A 2,241-nucleotide genomic window follows, 5' to 3' on the forward strand; every position below is an offset into this window, starting at 1 on the left:
AGTTTCAAGTCGCAGTGTAGGAAGTTTAGGTTAGATATTAGGATGAATTTTCTCATTAGGAGGGTAGTAAAACACCAGAACAGGCCACCCAGAGGGGTGATAGAAGCTCCATCCTTGGAGGTTTTCAAAACCTGGCTAGACAAAGCTTTGGCTGGGATGATCTAGTTAGGGATGGTCCTGCTTTGAGCAAGGGGTTGGACTAGATGACTTCCAGAGGTCCCTTCCAACCCTAGACTTCACCGATTCTATGATTTATTGAGTACTGCCACCTCTCTTGCTCCTTAGAGGAGGAGGAGGCAAAATAGGCAAGGGAAATACATGAAGATCACACTGAGACAAATTCTGTCCCCACAACAATTGCAAATATTAAGGAGTCACAAGTTAGCGTTTTCAAGTAGAACTTGGTTGTGGATGATTAACCAAGGTGTATTTTATTTTCTACAGTTTCAAATATATTTTGTTTTATCACCTCTTTTTTATTTTATCACTTTTTCCTGCTCAGAAATGGCAGTTTTGAGGCTTAACCCCAGGATGGGAATATACAGGTTAATCCATGTGATATAATGATTTACCTGGGAAGAAACAGTGTCGCTCATGAGAGGTTTACAAGAGCAGTTATGTGAAGGACAGAAGTACAGCCATTTTTGTTCTTGTTTCTCTCATCGGCAATTCTGCCACAATACCATAATCCCCACACCTGAACTTCTTCTCTTTCTGTCATCCTTCACTCTATGGGGAGCCCACTAATTCTACCTCTTATATAGGATTGCACAATAAAAGAAGCAGTAGAAGAAGCTTCTTCTATACAGTTCCCTATGTGGTCTGCCTACCAGTGCTGAGCTACTTGGGCCCTATCCAACACTGTCTAGCCATCAACTGCAGTTTCTTCTACTTCCATATTCCCCTTGGTGCTTCCTACTATTTCAGAAGGGCTGGACCTGGCAGAAAAGTGTAGTAGGGAAAGTCAAGTTCAGAAGTCAGGAACCTAACATGGGAAGAAAATAGGACCTATTCTAGAAATTAATCCTATCCTGCTCTCAGTGGGCACATCTATACAAGACTTTTACTGCAGAGCTGCCTAATTAGCTCCACAGTAAAGCCTCCATGTCTACATTTGCGGCCTTGTTAGGCCACAGTAAACTAACTTACTCTGCCATAGGATAGTACTTGTACAAGTACTATCCTGTGGCGGAGTTCTTTATTGCATAGCAATTCACATGTAGACACTGATGGTGCTGGCTGAGGCTGCTCTGAGCCAGCTCAACAAGTTACGGTCCTGGGAGCACATGTAAACATGACACCCATTAGTAATAAACTCCGGTGTGGTATGCTCTGTGGTATACAATTTCCCTCTTTCCTGCCCTACTACCAAAACGGCATCACCCTAAACCATAACACATCTCTGGGTTTAATAAGTGCTTCTTGATTACTGTATAATAATCTGCTTATTTATTAAAATTATGACAGTGCCCCCAAAAGGTTTCAGTCAAGCACAAGCCTGCCCCTATCCCCAGCCCAGCCCCATCCTGCACTGTGCACTAGGCACTGCATACATACATAACAAAGATAATCACTGATCAAAATATGTCTACAACAGGTAGCAGAAAAAAAGGGGCATAATATGTGGCCGTCACAGTATTTGGAAGGACAGTACATATTACACAGACTAAGGATCTCACTGATTTGGGCTACTGGAATATCTTTTGAGGCTAGGTGGGCATAAGCTTTACAAAAAATAAACAACACAAATGGGTTGGGGTTTTTTGTCCATTTAATTTGTTTGTGCTAAAATAAAAGAACAAAACTGTTTATTTAAGATCTAGGTTTTGGAAACCAGACCCTGCTACGTCCAGAGGCCATATCTCTTACAAAATTATATACAGTACCATCTTAGACTCTTTATTCATCCAGAGCAACTTAGGTTAATATTAAAAACATGTTTTACCTGGATGATTGTCTTAAGTGGTAGGAACACTTGAAGGAAATTTTGCAGCACTTAAAACACTTTGTTTGGAATATCAAAACTATGTAAATATAAAGAGTCTGGAAGTTGAATTGTATTAGATTCACAGTTTCATTGTTAGTAGCGTCAGAAGGGACCTGAGCAGATCATCAAGTCCGACCCCCTGCCATGGCAGGAAAGAGTACTGGGGTCAAACGACCCCAGCAAGGTGATTGTCTAGCCTTGTCTTAAAGACCCCCAGGGTAGGAGCCAGCACCACTTCTCTTGGAAGTTGGTTC

At 41.7% G+C, this 2,241-nt stretch overlaps 1 protein-coding gene across 6 annotated transcripts in view; it reads right to left on the reverse strand.

The window, feature by feature from the left end:
* Positions 1–2,241, reverse strand: part of SORCS2 (sortilin related VPS10 domain containing receptor 2) — an 882,674-nt gene that overhangs the window by 113,078 nt on the left and 767,355 nt on the right. The window lies entirely within an intron of this gene.

The sequence above is a fragment of the Gavialis gangeticus genome, unplaced genomic scaffold (genome assembly GCF_001723915.1).
Source record: "Gavialis gangeticus isolate Ggan-Ray unplaced genomic scaffold, GavGan_comp1, whole genome shotgun sequence".
Lineage (NCBI taxonomy): Eukaryota > Metazoa > Chordata > Crocodylia > Gavialidae > Gavialis > Gavialis gangeticus.